General features: G+C 45.7%; 1 long non-coding RNA gene and 1 pseudogene across 1 annotated transcript in view; one reads left to right on the top strand and one right to left on the bottom strand.

The window, feature by feature from the left end:
- The window catches only part of LOC140722655 (uncharacterized), a 54389-nt gene extending 48315 nt beyond the window's left edge, over nt 1-6074 (top strand). The window contains exon 3 of the long non-coding RNA XR_012097707.1: nt 5405-6074. This is a non-coding gene — a long non-coding RNA (uncharacterized lncRNA). The remainder of the gene's footprint in view (nt 1-5404) is intronic.
- LOC140722637 (uncharacterized) lies at nt 1492-19502 on the bottom strand (annotated as a pseudogene).
- Nucleotides 19503-20238: the final 736 nt, after the last annotated feature.

Below are 20238 nucleotides of genomic sequence, written 5' to 3'. Positions count from 1 at the left end.
GATTTCCACACACAAATAAATCAAAAGGGATATGCCTAATCAAAACGATAATTAATCGATCAATAGCCCCCAAACAACACGGCACAGCCGGACACATAACAGGGGACTTTACATCTCACAACACTGGATTCAGTTACGAAACCGGTGATTAATGTTGTTTTCCCTCTGAAATCATAAGAAACGCACATTAAGGTGCATTTAAATGTGAGTGCATCCCCACAGGTGACGTCACACAGACCCCATCGCGCCTGACGTCAGGCATGGGCTTCCCATACCGGGATCTGCCCTTACGTGCACAGCGTCTTACGTCATCCATGCGCTGGTAAGCTCAGGCTTTATCAGTTTAATAGCTGGGCTAATAATCACGTGACGAACCCTTCCGCACTGCTGTCAACAGAGGATTCAGGGTCTGCGCAATTCCCATTGGTGCAAAGCAATGTCAATCACTTGTTACCACCAAGTCCAGAGGGCCTTACCCCCACTGAGTTCGCCTCCCGCTCCGGCCTCAAACTCCATATCACAGCGGAGTAAATCTCCGTTTTTTGATTTATTTCCATTTCCCTCCAAGGGAAGTTGGGGCATTTGTGAAGCGTCTTCTGCGGCCGGAGTCTGATGTGTCACCGAGAGGTAGGAGGAGACTGCTCGGCCCGTCGGTTTGATGCCAGTTCCCTGGGGAGGGAGAGGAGGGATTTTATTGAAAGGGTGAAGATGATGTGAGAGGGGGCGGACAGGATGTTTGTCCCGGTGGAAATCTGTGGAAAAATCTGAGCCCACGGTGGTGGTGAGCAGAGGGATTCACATTGGGGGGGAAACACCAGCAGACGGTTGACCTGCAAGTGGGGCCAATGACAGGGGTAGGAGGTGAGTGGTTGGGGCAAAACGGGGCTGCGGAAGATGGACATTTTTTGCACAGAGGATTAACAAAGTGGTTAGCGAGTATTTGTTATAGAGAGTGCAATGAAGTTTCAACAGACTGATCCCTGAAATGGTTGGGTCATCATATGAAGGAAGATCAAATGTGATAACCCTTTCATTTTAGAGAATCGAGGACTGAGAGGTGAACACATTGAAATGCACATCATTACCGGTTGAACCAGGGATCCCAGTCTCTGAAAAAGGGGGTGGATGCCTATATTTTATAATATAACCCCTATTGTTTTACCTTTACCTCCTCTCCCAGTTTTATGCTTGCCCTGGTCCTTCACACCCCCTTACCTGCTTAAGATTCAGCCCAGTAGCAACAGTCAGCAATTCATTCTTTTTGGCTTTTCCTAATGCCTTAGGGGTTGTTGCTTCCAGAAATTTATAAATGTCCACTGCTGCTGATTTCCACACACAAATAAATCAAAAGGGATTTCCCCAATCAAATCGATAATTCATCGATCAATAGCCCCCAAATTTGTTCATATCCCAGACGCAGGTCCCAAATTTGTTATGAACCAGAATGCTTTAGAAACAAGCCAGCAGCAATAGACTACACCTGGAGTCTGATTTTGATGTTAAATCTGTCTTTATTAGAATCTACTTGTAATATGCAACTTAAACAAGATAAGATGGTAAAGTATGAAAGTTCAGTTCAACTACAGAATAGGCGATAAGAGAGAGAGATTTGTAATCCAGGGTAAATAGCGAGAGAAGGCAAATATGTAGAATTCCTCAGGTTCCATGGTTGTAAAATGAAAGAACAGTCGCTGTAGATTTTATCCGTCATCATTCCAAATCCACATACTGATTATCACCAAAAGTGACTTGTCACAAGGGGTATCGTCTTCAAGTGAACTACCACACCACAGCCAGGCAAGGGTTAACACATAAGTGGTCTCCACAGGATATCCCAAATCAGATCCACTCCTATGGATCAAACAATGTGACAACCACACATTCGATGTACATGAATCGATAATTAACCCACCATTGAGGGCATAGGAAACTTCTAAACAGTGACCCTTGGTCACTAGTTCTCTGGTTTCGATCCTTCCATTTTTCCTCCTTCGTCTCCAACTGACTCTGAGTGTCTGTGTCCTCAGTTAAAACTAAACAAGCTGCGAGCGATGTAAACAAGCTGCAAGTCAGACTGATTCACCTTCTTAATCTCTGTCTCTCTCTCTTAAAATGACAGTCCACAGCAAAGGAAACCCAGGGATTCATAACAACGGCCAGTCCCCACTGTGAACTGACTGGTGTGCTAGTAGTTGTGATGACTGAGTGAATCCTATCCCATAGTCTAAGCAGGTGAACGGCTTTTCCCCAGTGTGAACTCGCTGATGATTCTGTAGGTGGGATGACTGAGTGAATCCCTTCCCACAGACTGAGCAGGTGAATGGCTTCTCCCCAGTATGAACTCGCTGATGACTCAGTAATGTTTATTGACTCAGAGAATCCCTTCCCACAGACTGAGCAGGTGTATGGCTTCTCCCCAGTGTGAACTGACTGGTGTGCCAGTAGTTGGGATGATCGAGTGAAACTCTACCCGCAGTCTGAGCAGGTGAACGGCTTCTTCCCAGTGTGAACTCGCTGATTCTGTAGGTGGGATGACTGAGTGAATCCCCTCCCACAGAGTGAGCAGATTAACGGCTTCTCCCCAGTGTGAACTCGCTGATGTCTCTGTAGGTGGGATGACCGAGTGAATCTCTTCCCACAGACTGAGCAGGTGAACGGCTTCTCTCCAGTGTGAACTCGCTGATGTCTCTGTAGGTGGGATGACCGAGTGAAACTCTTCCCACAGTCTGAGCAGGTGAACGGCTTCTCCCCAGTGTGAACTCGCTGATGACTCTGTAGGCTGGATGAATGAGTGAATCCCTTCCCACAGTCTGAGCAGGTGAACGGCTTCTCCCCAGTGTGAACTCGCTGATGTACCAGTAGGGTGGATGACTGAGTGAATCCCTTCCCACAGACTGAGCAGGTGTATGGCTTCACCCCAGTATGAGCTGACTGGTGTGCCAGTAGTTGGGATGACCGAGTGAAACTCTTCCCACAGTCTGAGCAGGTGAACGGCTTCTCCCCAGTGTGAACTTGCTGATGACTGTGTAGGTGGGATGAATCAGTGAATCTCTTCCCACAGACTGAGCAGGTGAATGGCTTCTCCCCAGTGTGAACTCTCTGATGTCTCTGTAGGGTGGATGACTCAGTGAATCCCTTCCCACAGAGTAAGCAGGTGAATGGTTTCTCCCCAGTGTGAAATCGCTGATGTCTCTGTAGGTAGGATGACAGTATGAATCCCTTCCCACATTCTGAGCAGGTGAACAACTTCTCCCCAGTGTGAAGTCTCTGATGTCTCTGCAGGTCAGATGACTGACTGAACCCCTTCCCACAGACTGAGCAGGTGAATGGCCTCTCCCCAGTGTGAACTCGCTGATGATTCTGTAGGTGGGATGAATGAGTGAATCTCTTCCCACAGACTGAACATGTGTATGGCCTCTCCCCAGTGTGAACTCGCTGATGACTCTGTAGGGTGGATGACTCAGTGAATCCCTTCCTACAGACTGAGCAGGTGAAGGGCCTCTCCCCAGTGTGAACTCGCTGATGTCTCAGTAGGTGGGATGACTGAGTGAATCCCTTCCCACAGAGTGAGCAGGTGAATGGCTTCTCCCCAGTATGAACTGACTGGTGTGCCAGTAGTCGGGATGACCGAGTGAAACTCTTCCCACAGTCTGAGCAGGTGAACGACTTCTCCCCAGTGTGAACTCGCTGATGACTCTGTAGGTGGGATGACTGAGTGAATCTCTTCCCACAGACTGAGCAGGTGAATGGCCTCTCCCCAGTGTGAACTCGCTGATGTACCAGTAGGTTGGATGATGCAGTGAATCCCTTCCCGCAGACTGTGCAGGTGAATGGCCGCCCCCTGGTGTGAACACGCTGGTGTGCCATTAGGTCAGATGACCGAGAGAATCCCTTCCCCGAAATTCAGCAGATGACCAGCCTCTGCCCAGTGTGATCTGACTGGTGTGTCCACAGGTGGGATGCCCGACAGAATCCTTTCTCACACACAGAACAGGTGAATGGCCTAGCGCAGTGTGAACTTGCTGACGTACCTTCAATTGTTATAACCGAGTGAATCCATTCCCACTGTCTGAGCAGGTGAAAGGCCTTTCTCCTCTGTAAGATGACGGGCTTGCTAGATGTTCAAATGACCAAGTGAATCCCTCCCCACAGTCTGAGCAGGAAGGATGGTCAATTGAATCCCTTGCTCCACTTCTTAAATATCTAGACAGAGACAACAAAACTGGCGTGTCGTGTTTGAGATTCCTGGAGACAAATTCCTTCTCGTTTTTAACCTGTAAAAGATTTACAAAATCTATCAATGGGTGTAGGACAACATTTCAAATGAGATCACTTGAGTTGCCAAGGTTTGATTTGGTATCACACTGTTACAGTGAGGTTAAACCCAAGTTGGAAGATAAATCATCTCCTGACTGGGCAGAGTGCTGGTATCTGGAATGACCATCAATTCCCATATGCGTTTCAAGTTCCAACTCCTTACAGTGCAGGGTTACAAGCTGCAGCTGGATGCACATCTTGTATGTGAGGGCATCAGGGACACTACAGGTCTCCCCATCTTCCCTCCAATACCCCCTCTAACTTGTAATAACTAGTGTGTACATAAATCTTGCACTGTGTATTTTTTTTACCCAGTGACAAGTTGTGCACAGTGAATTTTTATAGAGAGGTATTCATTTTAACAGCTGGCAAATCACTGTCGATAGGAACATTGATCTCCTCTGGGTTCGATCCAGTTCATCTGCCTTTCTCACACAACCTATGAAGCTGGCCTGTAATGGGTAATGAAGGATTTTCTCACCAAAGTTTTTACATATTGTCCATATGTGGTTTGCTTGCTAAGTTACGCTTTAAAAAGTCAGATTTCCAAATATCACTCCACTTCTTCCCACTTGCAAATTCTCCAGCAACTTTTGCAACACCAGAATACACACAAGTATCACCAGTTTCTGTATTCCCCTGAAGCCTCCCTCAATGACTGACAGTGGTGAACTCAGTGATGGCAATGCCAATGAATATGAAGGGAAGGGCAGTAGTCTGTCTCATTAGAGCCTGGCACATTTGGGATGTGAAAGCTGCTTGCTTCCCCTGGCAAAGGTGTTTGATATCATTAAGTACCCAGAGAAAATGGGACAAAACATGTTCTCATGGGTAGAAAAGTCCAGAACAAGAGGAGGTAGAACAAGCAACAGGCACAAAATGCTGGAGGAACTCAGCAGGCCAGGCAGCATCTATGGAAAAGAGTACTAATGCTGAATTCCTCCAGCATTCTGTGAGTGTTGCTTGGATTTCCAGCATCTGCAGATTTTCTGTTGTTAGTGATTGGAGATAGAACAAAGGTGATTTTCTCAACTGGTGATGTAAAAGATTTTGTTCTCTGAGTTCCTAATCCTTGCCTTTATTATAGCCGGAGCTCAGCTCTGTCTGAGAGATCCGTCGGTTCCCATTCACTCAGAAGCCGGAAGCTCCCTTGGGCCCGTGTATGGATCGTGGGGATGAGAGACATGGACAAGAGCAGGACTGTCCCGGGATTGTTGGCCATGGTGTCCGGATTTCACAGGAATTGTCCCAAAGTCGGTGTTTTAGATAAAAACATGGAGAATCGGTCTTACCTGCACCCGACATTTTCAAGGCCTTCTGTGTACTGCGCGCATGCGTGATACTCGGGGACGTCCTCAGCCTGACGTTGGTGTATTTCATCGGCGCTTCAGCGCCGGCAAAATTCTTAACGCATGGCCCTCTGGGTAATCACGGTGCCATTAACCATTTCTGCAAGCACCGGTTCAATGTCCATACCTCATTTTTTTTATAGTGTGTATAGAAAAAATCTGCAGCTGTTTTAACGTAGAAAGCGGCTCCCATAAACAATATACTCAATATCAACGTGTATCTAATGCCAAAGTAAAATGCAGATATAAAACACAGGAGATTCTGCAGTTGCTGGGAATACAGAGATGCACACACACAAAACGCTGGAGGAACTCTGCAATTCAGAGAGCAACTAAGCAGCGGAGTACACAGGCTAAGCATGCTGAAGGGGCTCGGCCTAAACATTGTCTTTTTATTCCTCTCCACATTTGCTGCCTGAAATTAACCACCATTATTTCGGTCAACCAGTTTCCAAATGTTTCTTTTCTTTCTTTTGTAGCCACATCCTGCTGGTCTGATTCCTCCTCCTCCTGGTAAACTCTAGACCCCATCTCTCTCTGGAGCCCCAAAGCCCTGACTCAGGCTGGCAACTCTTTGGTTTCTGACTTTGCACCATCGAAGTTTCACTCGCTAGTCTGCTGTCAGACTTTAAAGGTGCATTGTGTTACGAGACAGCAGGTTCGCTTACTGTGAGTGTCACTTTAAGTGCCTGAGTGAGGCGGGACTGTGACGTCAGAGACAGAGAGAGAGAACGTCAAAACCACAGTGAGCTCATTGTCTTATTCACCCTGGAAAAAATCATGCAGGTGTATAAGATGATGAGAGGCATTGGTCGTGTAGATAGCCAGAGGCTTTTTCCCTAGGGCTGAAACAGCTAACATGAGGGGGAATAGGTTTAAGCTGCTTGGAAGTAGGTACAGAGGAGATGTCAGAGCTAAGTTTTTTAAGCAAAGAGTGGAGTGTGTGTGGAATGCACTGCCAGCGACGGTGGTAGAGGCAGATACAATAGGGTCATTTAAGAGACTCTCAGATAGGTACATGGAGCTTAGGAAAATAGGTGGCTATGCGGCAGGGTAATTCTAAGCAGCTTCTAGAGTAAGATACATGGTCGGCACAGCAATGTGAGACAAAGCATCAGTAATGTGTTGTGCATTTATATGTTTCCATGAAATTCACGGGAAATCTCCTATCCCACGGAGTGGTGACTAGTTGCAACCTGTCATCTCAGGGAGGGTGAGAGAGGAACGGCAGGGATAGATTTTGATATACTGATATGGAACAGAAACATGGGCAGGAATCAGATGGGCTGAGTGGCCTTTCTAGTGTACATTGTGAGTGTGGTAGAGACAGTAAGTACCTGAGACACGGGATTTGATACTGAACTGATTTATCTTTCACAGATCCACAATATTAAATGCCAGTCTAGTTTAAGGCTAACATCAATTGAACAGACTCCTCCAAAGCTCAGTGACCAGGGTTCAGTCCTGGGTGCGTTGAGCCGCCAGAAGAACTGCAGAATCTGACAGTAACAGTCGCTCATGAACCTGCAGCTGCCTTCAGTCAACATGATGGCTAAACTTTTAACACACAGATGATTTGAACTTCCTCCCTGATATAGGAGCGCTCAGACTGAAGGTGTAGGGGAGAAGGGAAAAAAAGAGATAATAAAGTTATTTGCACCGTTAGGGATAAACAGAGAGGAAGAGGTGGAAAGTTTCTTGAATGCATCTATTTTAATGCTAGGAGCATTTTAAGAAAGGTGGATGAGCTTAGAGTATGGATTGATAACTGGAAATATGATGTTGTATCTATTAGTGAAACATGGTTGCAGGAGGGGTGTGATTGGCAACTAAATATTCCAATATTTTGTTGCTTCTGGTGTGACAGAATCAGAAGGGCAAGAGGGGGAGGTATCGCAATGCTTGTCCGAGAAAATACTACAGCGGTGCTTTGACAGGATAGATTACAGGGCTCATTTAGGGAGCCTATTTTGGTGGAATTGAGGAATGGGGAAGGTATAGTAACACTTATAGGGGTGTATTATAAACCACCTAATTGGGAGCGAGAATTGGAGAAGGAAATTTGTCAGGAGATAGCAGATATTTGTAGTAAGCACAAGGTTGTGATTGTGGGAGATTTTAATTTTCCACACATAGAAACATAGAAAATAGGCGCAGGAGTAGGCCATTAGGCCCTTCAAGCCTGCACCGCCATTCAGTATGATCATGCCTGATCATCCAACTCAGAACCTTGAACCTGCTTTCTCTACATACCCCTGATCCCGTTAGCCACAAGGGCCATATCTAACTCCCTCTTAAATATAGCCAATGAACCGGCTTCAACTGTTTCCTGTGGCAGAGAATTCCACAGATTCACCACTCTGTGTGTGAAGAAGTTTTTCCTCATCTTGGTCCTAAAAGGCTTCCCCTTTATCCATAAACTGTGACCCCTCATTCTGGACTCCCCCAACATTGGAAACAATCTTCCTGCATCTAGCCTGTCCAATCCCTTTGGAATTTTATACGTTTCAATAAGATCCCCCCTCAATCTTCTAAATTCCAGTGAGTATAAGCCTAGTCGATCCAGTCTTTCTTCATATGAAAATCCTGCCATTCCAGGAATCAATCTGTTGAACCTTCTTTGTACTCCCTCTATGGCAAGAATGTCTTTCCTTAGATTAGGGGACCAAAACTGCATCCGGCTGTGGTCTCACCAAGGCCTTGTACAACAGCAGTAGAACCTCCCTGCTCCTGTACTCAAATCCTTTTGCTATGAATGCCAACATACCATTTGCCTTTTTCACCGCCTGCTGTACCTGCATGCCCACTTTCAATGACTGGTGTACAATGACACCCAGGTCTCATTGCACCTCCCCTTTTCCTAATTGGCCATTCAGATAATAATCTGTTTTCCTGTTCTTGCAACCAAAGTGAATAACCTCACATTTATCCACATTAAATTGCATCTGCCATGAATTTGCCTACTCACCTAACCTATCCAAGTCACCCTGCATCCTCTTAGCATCCTCAAAGCTAACACTGCCGCCAAGCTTCGTGTCATCCGCAAACTTGGAGATGCTGCATTTAATTCCCTCGTCTAAATCATTAATATATATTGTAAACAACTGGGGTCCCAGCACTGAGCCTTGCAGTACCCCACTGCTGACTGCCTGCCAATCTGAAAAGGTCCCATTTATTCCCACTCTTTGCTTCCTGTTTACCAACCAATTCTCTATCCACATCAATAACATACCACCAATACTGTGTGCTTTAAATTTGCACACTAATCTCCTGTGTGGGACCTTGTCAAAAGACTTTTGAAAATCCAAATATACGACATCCACTTGTTCTCCCCTATCCATCCTACTAGTTACATCCTCAAAAAATTCTATAAGATTCTCCAGACATGATTTTCCTTTCACAAATCCATGCTGACGTTGTCCAATTATTTCACCTCTTTCCAAATGTGCTGTTATCACATTTTCACAACCAACTCTAGCATTTTCCCCACCACCGATGTCAGGCTAACCGGTCTATAATTTCCCGGTTTCTCTCTCCCACATTTTTAAAAAAAGTAAGGTAACATTAGCCACCCTCCAATCCTCAGAAACTAATCCAGAATCTAAGGAGTTTTGAAAAATTATCACTAATGCATCCACTATTTCTTGGGCTAATTTCTTAAGCACTCTGGGATGCAGACCATCTTGCCCTGGGAATTTATCTGCCTTTAATCCCTTCAATTTACCTAACACCACTTCTCTACTAACATGTATTTCCCTCAGTTCCTTCATCTCACCAGACCCTCGGTCCTCTACTATTTCCGGAAGATTATTTATGTCCTCCTTAGTGAAGACAGAACTAAAGTAGTTATTGAATTGGTCTGCCATGTCCTTGTTCCCTATGACCAATTCACCTGATTCTAACTGTAAGGGACCTACATTTATCTTAACCAATCTTTTTCTTTTCACTTATCTATAAAAGCTTTTACAGTCAGTTTTAATGTTCCCTGCCAGCTTTCTCTCATAATCTTTTTTCCCTTTCCTAATTAATCCCATTGTCCTCCTCTGCTGGACTCTGAATTTCTCCCAGTCCTCAGGTGTGCCACTTTTTCTGGCTAATTTGTATGTTACTTCTTTGGACTTGATACTATCCCTAGTTTCCCCTGTCAGCCACGGGTGCACTACCTTCCCTGGTTTATTCTTTTGCCAAACTGGATGAACACTTGTTGTATTTCATCCTTGCAATCTTTAAATGCTTGCCATTGCATATGAATGTTGAGGAACCAACTAGAGAGCAGGCAATTCCACATTAGGTATTGAGCAAAGAGGAAGGGTTAGTTAGCAATCTTGTTGTGCGAGGCCCCTTGGGCAAGAGTGACCATAATATGGTGGAATTCTTCATTAAGATGGAGAGTGACATAGTTAATTCAGAAACAAAGGTTCTGAACTTAAAGAAGGGTAGCTTTGAAGGTATGAGATATGAATTAGCTAAGATAGACTGGCAAATGATACTTAAAGGGTTGACGGTGGATATGGAATTTTGCTACTCTCATTTTGCACCCCTCTGTCTCTCTGCACTTGTTCCTATCCCCCTGCCACATTAGTTTAAATCCTCCTGAACAGCAGTACCTGAATGCAAACCTAAGCCTGGGGAATCGGGACCAGACTATTGAGAGCGATTTGTGGCCTGCTACGGCACCTTCGCAGGAGACCAAGACTTTAATGATGGGAATCTCTCCCCCCAGTTCAATGCCCTACTGCTCCAATGCTTACCAACTAAGTTAGCCAACATGATTAAAACAAATAATATGGATTGGCCTGACAATGACTGAAATCGAATGCGACAAGCTTTGACATATCATTAGGACCCAACTTTCGAATCTCGATCAACCCCAAAGGGAACTAATATTTAAAGTGAACATGTTCAGTGGTAAGAAGGATGCGAACGGGCTATATCTGAGGAACAGAAATGGGAGCAAAAACCTACCAAGGGACAGGTGGGGACAACAACCCGTTTAGAAATTGACAAGAAGATGCTTCCAACCATGAGTGCCAACCCTCAGGAAGAGCCCAATGTAATATTGCAAGTTGCTGGAAATCCAGTTCCGTTTATGATTGATATGAGGGTAACCACAACCACTCTCGATCAGGAAATAGTATCGGAAAAGGGATTCCAGCTATCAGACGTTATAATCACTCTGTCAGGGTTTGAAGGCACGGAACGTACATATTCACTTACCCAGCCACTGCAGGTGGAATTCCAGGGGAGCCAGTGTGAGGTTTCATTTACAGTCACCACCAGACGGGGGTGTAATCTAGCAGGGAGAGACTTGCTCTGTCTGTTGGAAGTCGAGATTCTTTGCACAGACAATACTGTCACCCTTGACAGGTGAACAACCGACAGCTTCTCCAGTTTCCGACCCCCAAGTGGAGGGCACTTAATTTGGACTCCACTCCTTCTGCCAGCAGCCGACCCTCATGTGACTCTGTGCTTTGACCCTACGGGGTGTGCCACTGAGGAAAGCCAATATTATGCACCCCTCGATGGACAGAAGTTCCCAGTCACAGTGATTAGAGAGGTTAAAGGAAGAGACGGTATTGCATTACTGGCCGAATTTCCAGATTTCCTTTGGCGACAGACAGAACTGGTGGTTCCCCATACCACTGTTAGGGTTTGCACTGGGTTCAAGCCAAAGAGCCCAGGGTTCCTGGCCTACACCCTAACGAAACAAGCCTCCAGCACCGAGGGAGACTGGCAAGACTTGGCCGCGGGTCTAGTCCAATACGGGAAGGAGTCTGAGGTGAAGACGGAATATCTGGTAAGACAACCTTTTAATAGTGTCCAATCCCAAGATGCTGTACCCCATCTCTGTGTAATTTCAGGCCGAGAAGTCTGTCGCACCAACTGTCCCCCTGTCTGGATCACCACGAAAGAAGGACAGACTCTCCCATCCATTTAGCAATATCCCCTCAATCCCGAGGCAACGTTTTCTGAGGATGGAAGCTCCTTTGTGGATCCAGCAGGGAAACAATGCGAGAGTGATGGACAGTGAAGTAATTGAGCAGGCATCTTTTGAAGCAGCTGTCTCCGCCCAGAAGATATTATAGATGTGTTTAGTAGATGGGTTGAAGCTGTTCCAACTACCATTAATACTGCTGTGACTGTTGTGAAGGTATTATTATGGGAAATAATTCCCAGGTACAGCCTGGCAGAGATGCTGAGCTCTGACAGTGACCCACACTTCGTGATGAAAGTAAACAAAGGCGTACGTAATGGACTAGCTATCAAGCAACAATTCCACTGTGTACACCACCCACGGGCCGCTGGCACAGTGGAGAGAGCCAATGGCACTCTGAAGAGTAAATTGGCCAAACTAACAGTGGAGACTGGACTCGGTTGAAGGTCCTACCGTCACCCAGTTCCACATGAGGGTTACCCCACAGGGGAAAACAGGGTTGTCACCAGCTGAAATCATTTATGGATGGCCCATTAAGACACCCTGGGGACTAAGACCTTGTGTAACATTGCTCCCAGAAAGTCTACCAGCAAAATTGGATATTCATACCCGAGGGGAAGACATGGGGACATATATATGCCAACTAACCAAAATTTTCCAAGCATACATTCACAGGTGCAACAGGCTTACAAGGAAGAGAACTACTCTGCAGAGAGGGGTGACTATCCCACCATGGAACCTGGGATATTTTTTTCCTGACAAACAACTGGGATTGAGGGAATCTTGGACCTCGGTGGAGAGGACCATATTAGGTGTTGCCGACCACTCACATGGGTGTGAAACTGAAGGGGCAATCTCGGTGGATACACCATTAGGTGCCAAACATGTTACTGAAGGAACTGAGTAGAAGGTCTCTCTCGGACTAACGGAAAATGTATTGGTTGTTAGTGGTGTTCATGTTTATGTCTTTGAGAGGGCTCACCCCAGCATCCGGGGGCCCCCATGTTAACACATTTCCGTCTTTCTGTTATACCTATGCCAAACAGGTAGAACTCAGGGCCTGCTGGGTTTGTGCTGAAATTCCACAGCATGGTAAAACTATGGTTCCAAAGTCAGTAATCCCGCTCAACCAGAGTGAGGAACTCTCAGCCTGGGCTTTCTCAAATAACATCCGGGGAAGTGAGATGAGGACCTGCTGTCCAGTCATAGATGACTGTGGCTGTCAGTGTTTTGAGGAATGGTGTCTCAGTCCCCAACCAAACGGAACTTCCAATACTGGGAAACATGCATCCTGGCCATACTTGCAGGTGCCCAGCAGCTGAGAGAAACAACTGAGACTGATTGATTTTGGATGATTACTTTTCTCTGCTATGGAGTAGCCGGGAATTCATGAGAGATTATCAATTTGGATACAGCACTTGAGGAGCTGGCCACAATACTGCAGGGGCCCTGACAGAAACACAGGCCCAAGTAACAGAAATATCCACTGAAATGATCGCAATCTGGCAATCAGTCATACAGAATCGTACAGCTTTAGAGTTTATCCCAGCTGAGAAAGAGGGAACCTGTGCTGTTATTGACACAGAATGCTGCACCTATATCCCTGATGAATCTACTAACATTACACCCCTCTCCAAGCACACTGCAAAGGAGATTGACAGCATCAAGAAAGTAGGGCAGGATTTACACGGGTTCACCGAAGGGTCGAAATGGTGATCTTTGAAGGCCTGTTTGGTAATATGTGGGGCATGATACTGCATTATGTCCTAATAGTTGTACACATCTCTGTTACAATTACTGTTATACACTGTCTTTACCAACTGATAAGTCAATGCTGTCGTCAGTTGCTTTCTCTGTAAAAAGTTACTGCATTGTTGATAATGTAATGATCAAACGGAGGGAAGGATAAAGTCTGTAAAATGGCTAACACTTCGTTAAACAATAGCAGCCTGTTTTTCTGAAAGAAATTGCTGATGATCAACCGATGTGCTGAGTCATGTTTCTTCTTGCGGGTAGCTAGCTAGGGTTTCAAGATGCTTATCTCCTTGCGCATTCACATGTAGAGATAGGATAGCTTCAGTCTGTTCTGTGTGTGTAAACCATTATGATTATTTTGTAGTTTGTCTTTAGGGGCTCCAGCCTGTCATGTAGTAAATGTCTTTGGCTCCAGCCTGTCTTGTGTGGGGGTATCTGGACGGATATATCTGTGGTGTAAGGGGAATTGTTATTCAGTTAGTGGATTGGGTGGGAACAGTCACAGACTGTTCCTGTTTGAGCGACTAACTAAGTAAGCCCCGGGTGCTTGGAATAAAGAGTTTGTACCGTACAGTCTCTGAGTGACTTTATCCAGATTCGACTTCCACAGAGTGGGAGTGGTTTTAAAGGACTGGGTTGCTGGAAGCTCATTACCAGACCTGGAGTGATTGCAACTGGGTCTGACAGAGGCATAACTGGTTGTTCTGGGCACATTCAGTCTCACTCCAACTATATCCCACCTTCCCTTATACAGGTATGTAATGTCTAAAGGATCAGTTTTTGAGTAAATGAGACTCACCAAACTTTCTCCTGACTGAATCAATGGAATCTCAGAGTCTCTTGAGGCAGAGCTGTTCTCTCCAGTTAAAGCTCTCAGTCCTCAGGCTGGTTCACTTGGTGCTGTTCCCTCATCTTCAGCCGTGGTTTGCTTCTAGTTGGGGTTTTTCTTCCAATAAACCTCTCACCGCAGGTCTAACTTTAACCAGAGAGACAATGAAGCACAATAACAATAAAAAGGAGAACCAAACATTTCAGGTTAATGTTACTAAGAACAAAACGTTGAAGGCTGATATAATGATCTCAGTAAACATTTTTCTATTGTTACTCACACATCACAAAACAATATGGGATAAGGAGGAGCCATTATTCAGTCAGGAACAGAATTAGGTGATTCGATCCATCTGGTCTGCCCCACCATTTAACCACAGCTGATTTTCATTCCAACACCATATTCCTGCCTTCCTCCTGTAACCCTGAGCTACTCAGCAATCATGAATATATTAATCTCTGTCATAAATATACCCGAATGGCAGGTTCAACCAACCTCTGCGGCAACAAATTCCACAGATCAGACATCTTCTGGCCAAATTTTTTTCTCCACTCAGTTTTAAAGGGAAGCTTCTTTATTCTGAGACTGTGCTGTCAGATCACAGTCTAATGAAAATATGCTCTCCATGTCCACTGTATCCAGGCTTTTCAGCATTTGGTAGGTTTACTTTGCCAAACATCCCTCCACCACCCCCACCGTCCCTCTGAACTCCATTGAGCACAGGTCCAAAACAATCAAATGCTCCTCATACATAACGCCGAACATTCCTGAGATTATTCTGTAAACCTTGTTCACAACAACTGTACTGAACACATTTCTAGGAATAACAAACTAATTGGCACCAAGGTAATTTGCAGGGAAATGTTGTGGTTACTTTATTGTTCAACTATCACAGAGTGAGCCATTTCCACTACCACATTAAAACCGGTACATTTCAGGAAACATAAACCAATCCAGAATGAATGTAATAAAAAGAAATTGGAATTACCAAACTTCTCAGCATGTAAGGAACAGCTGTGGGGAGAGGAACAATCTTTACAATTCAGGTTAATAACATTTTGTCAGGATGACTTCATTTTCAGTTTTTAGTGCAGATCTCCAGCAACTTGAGATTCTGCCCGATTTCCACCACTTTATCCAGATTTGACTTCCACAAAATGCAAGTGATTTTAAAGGGCTGGGCTGCTGGAAGCACATTACCAGACCTGGTGTGATTGCAACTGTGTCTGACAGAGGCATAAATGGTTCTTCTGGGCACATTCAGTCTCACCAACTATTTCCCACCTTCTATTGTACAGGTATAAAGGACCACTGTTTGAGTAAATGAGGCTCACCAAACTTCCTCCTCACTGACTCATTGGGAACTCCAAGTCAGCTGATTCAGAGTTGTTCTCTCCAGTTGATGCTCTCAGTCCTCGGGCTGGTTCACTTGTTGCTATTCCCACATCTTCAGCTGTGGTTTGCATCCAGTTGGGGTTTTTCTTCCAATAAACCTCTCACCGCAGGTCTAACATTAACCAGAGAGATAATGAAGCACATTAACAATGAAAAGGAGAACCAAACATTTCTGCTTAATGTTACTAAGAACAAAACTCACTGAAATTTAAACGTTGAAGCCAAATATAATCATCTCAGTGGACAATCTTTTATTGTCCCTCACACATCACAAAACAATATGGGATAAGAAGGAGCCATCATTCTGTCATGGTAATACATAAGACACAGGAACAGGATTAGGTGATTTGATCCATCTGGGCTATAAACGTGCAGGAGCAATGTGTGGTTAAGTGCCATGCTCAAGGATACAACGCACTGCCTGGCCTGAGGCTCAAACTCATGACCTTCAGATCGCTTAACCACTCGGCCACATGCACATCACAGAAACCACTCTCCCCCCTAGACTTCCCAGTCCCTCGGTAAAGCAGGCAGTGAAATCAAAGATCCCCAAAACCTGGGACGTTCTCCTTTCTCACCCACCCCAGTCCGGGAGAAGACACAACAGCCAGAAAGCTCAAGGACAAATGTGAGCAGCCTCAGGAAACGAGGCAAGCTGGGGGAAGTTAACGGGACTCAGTGACCAATGTCACATCCCCCAACACAACATAGAGTAAGCATCCTGACCCATCCGGGGACTCTGAGCACACACCACGTCATCTTGCATCACAAAGCGAAGGGCAGGGCAGATCTGCAGTAAACAGCCTCACGTGACCTGTTGGTGGGTCTCCCATTTCAACTCTGCGGAAATAGACTGCCTGGGCTCCAGGTTTGGATCGTTCAATGCAGATTAAGTGAAGTCTACACATTTTTGACCAGCCCGGATAATCGGAAAATAAATGAGTAATTGGTCCTCAGTTTGGGGCTCACGGCCCACATCGGACCTCCCTGCTTGGGATCGGTCTCAATACTCACCGATGGGAACGCAATATCTTCGGCCCACAGACAGTGATCCCGACCCCTGGCTCCCCCACCCAGGAGGTGAGGACCCTTCCCTCGATCCTACAGATGATGCACTTCAGCACTGAGCGGTAAAGAAAACACCACCCGGCCGGAGACAGTGAACATGCGCGAAGTGAGTGTCACATCATCCAGAGGGCAGGGCCTCGGAAACAGATGCACAGGTGCTGCCCATCTGCTGTTAAATGGGAGGGGCAAACGGGATCACGTGACCAGTCGGGTCTCCCACCCCAGGCAGAGTTTTCCAGCTACCCACTGTTCTGTGTAAAGAAACAAACTTGCTGCTTTCATCTCCTCTGACCATAAATATATTGGACATTTCAACCCCCAGGAAAAATAGATTGTCTGTCCACTCAGAATCAGAATCAGGTTTATTATCACCGGTGTGTGTCATGAAATTTGAAAACCATGCAGCAGCAGTTCAATGCAATACATATTATAGAAGGAAAAAAAAAACAAAATAATAAAAATAAACAACTAAATCATTTACAGTGTATCTGGGACCATTACTCTTTGTGATTTTGATAAATGACCTGGATGAGGAAGTGGAGGGATGGGTTAGCAAGTTTGCTGATGACACAAAGGTTGGGGGAGTTGTGGATAGTGTGGAGGGCTGTCAGAGCTTACAGTGGGACATTGATAGGATGCAAAAATGGGCTGAAAAGTGGCAGATGGAGTTCAACCAAGATAAGTGTGAAGTGGTTCATTTTGTTAGGTCAAACATGATGGCAGAATATAACATTAATAGTAAGACTCTTGGCAGTGTGGAGGATCAGAGGGATCCTGGGGTCCCAGTCCATAGGACACTCAAAGTTGCTACGCAGGTTGACTCTGTGGTTAAGAAGCCATATGATGCATTGACCTTCATCAATCGTGGGATTGAATTTAGGAGCCGAGAGGTAATGTTGCAGCTATATCTGACGCTCAATTCTGGTTGCCTCACTACACGAAGCATGTGGGAACCATAGAAATGGTGCAGAGGATATTTACACAGATGTTGCCTGGATTGGGGAGCATGCCTTATTAGAAAAGTTTGAGTGAACTCGGCCTTTTCTACTTGGAGCAACGGAGGATGAAAGGTGACCTGATAGAGGTGTATAAGATGATGAGAGTCACTGATCATGTGGATAGTCAGAGACTTTTTCCCAGGTCTGAAATGGTTATGAAAAGACAGCACAGGTTTAAGGTGCTGGGGAGTAGTTGCAGAGGAAATGTTACGGAAAAGTTTTTTTACTCAGGGAGTGGTTGGTGAGTGTGTGGAATTGGCTACCAGCATGGTGGTGGAGGTGTGTAGAATATGGTCTTTTGGATAGGTACCTGGAGATACTGGAGAAAAATAAAGAAATACTAGCTTAGAAAAATAGAGGGCTATGGGTAACCATAGTAATTCCTAAGGTAGGGACATGTCGGCACAACTTTGTGGGCCGAAGGGCTTGTATTGTGCTGTAGGTTTTCTATGTTTCTGTGACTAAATTAAAAATCGTGCAACAAACAGAAATACTACATATTTTAAATGTGAGGTAATGTTCAAGGGTTCAATATCCACTTAACAATCGGATGGCAGAGGGGAAGAAACTGTTCCTGAATCACTGAGTGTGAGCCTTCAGACTTCTGTACCTCCTTACCTGCTGGTAACATTGAGAAAACCACATGCCCTGGGTGCTGGAGGTCCTTGATAATGGACGCTGCCTTTCTGAGACATGGCTTCTAATCCTCTGGTAATCTTATAAACGTCTATCCAGTCTCACCCCAGCTGGCACGGCTCCGGAGAAAACAACACAATTTTGTCCAACCTTCCGTTAAAGCTCAGGCCCTCTAATCCAGGCAATATCCTGGTAAACCTTTTCTGCGCCCACTCCAAAGCCCCGACATCCTTCCGAGAATGGGGGCGACCAGAACTGTATGAAACACTCCAGATGTGGTTTAACGAGTTTTATAAAGCTGCAACACAACTTCCCGACTTTTGAACTCAATGCTTCAACTGATAAAGACAACCATGCCATTTGCCTTCTTAACCACCCGATCAATCTGAGCAGTCTCTTTCAGGGAGCGATAAACTTGGAGTCTAAGATCCCTCTGATTATCAACACTGTTCAGGGTTTTGCATTTAACAGTGTACTGTCTCATACAATCGATCTACCGAGCTGCCAAGATGATCATCACTAATCAAATCTCACTGAGATTTCTCAGGTCCTGTTGAATTTATTACCAAGTGCACAAGTACAGGAAGGTACAGGGACAGAGAAACACTGACTTGTAGCAGCATCACAGGCAAGTACATTCAGATAACACACGGAACACAAATTATACAATTCTCTGTCAGTAACAAGATAAAAACATGTTTTACTTCATCCTTCTAATAGGACCAGAACAACAGGGGCTGAGCGGCGGCTCATCTCAGACGGTTCGGTGTGAAGGTCTCACAACCCGGACCGACCCCGGCAGATTCTGTGAAGGAAGCGAGGCGAGGCCGCCAGTTCGGGAAAGTTCATCCGCTCCCCCTTCAGGTTTCACCGATCACCTTGTGTTTCTCTCTCCCCTCCCCACCCCCACCTTTTATTCTCCAGTCCTGCCGAAGGGTTTCGGCCGGTAATGTCGACTGTATTCTTCCCCTAGATGCTGCCCGGACTGCTGAGTTCCTCCAGCATTTTGTGCGCGTTGCTCGCATTTCCAGCATCTGCAGATTTTCTCTTATTTGAGTTCGGGAAAGTTAACTCACCACTCAACGTCAGACCTCCCCGCTCGGAACTGGCTTCAATACTCACCGAAGGGAAATTGTTGGTGTTGCCCCGCAGAGAATAATCCGTCTCCGACTCCCCGTCCAAGGGGGCGAGGACCCCCTCCCGATTCCGAACCCGGATCCACCGCTGACCCACTTACACAAAGAACGAAAAAAACATCACTGCCTGGATCGGGCCTGTGAGCATGCGCAATGTGCTTCTTTTGCGTCACAGGTGGTGGGCGGGGCCACGGAAACAAACCCGCAAATGCTGCCGATCTGCGGTAAAACATGATCACGTTTCGCTGGAGGGTGTCCCATGTGACCTGTGACTGTTCCTCGCCCTTCACATACTGCCCTACCCACCGCCGCATTTCCCACATTATTTCATTATTTCCCTATATCATTTCCATACGTATTTAGATTTTCCTTCCATATCTTCCCCGATCCCTTTCCCTCCAGCCCCAGGTCACAGAGTTCTCAGAGTTATAGTTTTGATTCACTTCCCATCCCGACACACAATTCAGACCCACACAGAAAATGAGCAGGTTTCTTTTAAATCAGTCAACACACACAACATGCTGGTGGAACGCAGCAGGTCCGGCAGCATCTATAGGGAGAAGCACTGTCGACGCTTCGGGCCGAGACCTTTCGTCAGTCCTGAACAGTTCCGAAACGTGGACAGCGCTTCTCCCTATAGATGCTGCCTAACCTGCTGCGTTCCACCGGCATTTTGTGTGTGTTGCTTGAATTTCCAGCATCTGCAAATTTCCTCGTGTTTGTCATTTAAATCAGTCTATGTTTATAAACACTCATTTCTATTCACATTCCTCTGGCCTCACTGGACAGGAACACTGAAGCATTAAGTGAGAAACAGCAG

Source organism: Hemitrygon akajei, unplaced genomic scaffold (genome assembly GCF_048418815.1).
Source record: "Hemitrygon akajei unplaced genomic scaffold, sHemAka1.3 Scf000082, whole genome shotgun sequence".
In the NCBI taxonomy this organism is placed as follows: domain Eukaryota; kingdom Metazoa; phylum Chordata; class Chondrichthyes; order Myliobatiformes; family Dasyatidae; genus Hemitrygon; species Hemitrygon akajei.
The sequence above is the reverse complement of the archived record's forward strand: the minus strand, read 5'-3'. Positions and strand labels throughout refer to the sequence as shown.